Source organism: Aphanomyces invadans (genome assembly GCF_000520115.1).
Source record: "Aphanomyces invadans strain NJM9701 unplaced genomic scaffold supercont1.43, whole genome shotgun sequence".
In the NCBI taxonomy this organism is placed as follows: Eukaryota; Oomycota; class Saprolegniomycetes; order Saprolegniales; family Verrucalvaceae; genus Aphanomyces; species Aphanomyces invadans.
The window spans coordinates 301,858-302,524 of NW_008580188.1; positions in this window are offsets into that span (position 1 = coordinate 301,858).

Here is a 667-nt window from a genome sequence, read left to right on the forward strand (position 1 = left end):
TCGTTCAACACGGCGAAGTCATTGATGGCTCGACGCTACCCAAATTGTTCACTGCACTAAATTATTATTATGGTTTTGGTTCTTTATCAGGTTTAATATTTATTAATTAGATCGACTTCGATCAATTTTTGTACTCCCTCTTTTTCTATAAAATTTAATTGAAAATAATTGTTATTCAAATGAGATGCTGACCAGCAGCATTCCAACAACGGCGTGTCCCGAACAACACGGCTCCGCCTGCGGATTCTGCTGCACCTGCCTCGTCGGTCCCCGTGGATCGTCAGCTCAAGCGTCGTCTGGCCGCAATCGCCGTCGTCATGGTCAGTCTTCTGCCAACCATGTCAGTATGCTTGTCAACGTGAGTCACTTCACACTGCAATCCTCCTCTCCACTTTCTGACGTCTACTCGGAATGGATTATGGATTCTGGCGCATCTGATCATTACTGCAACAACGCTGCTTGGTTTGAAGAACTCCGCCCTTGCCGTGGCAAACTGCGTGCTGCGAATGGTGGCGACATGACGATCAAAGGACTGGGATCTGTACTCCTGGAAATGAACACTCCTTCTGGCGTCGTTCCCCTTGTCCTGAGCGATGTCTTGTTTTATCCCGACAATACAATTCAACCTATTCTCTCTCTCCCGCATTACCAGCAAGAAGTTTGAGGT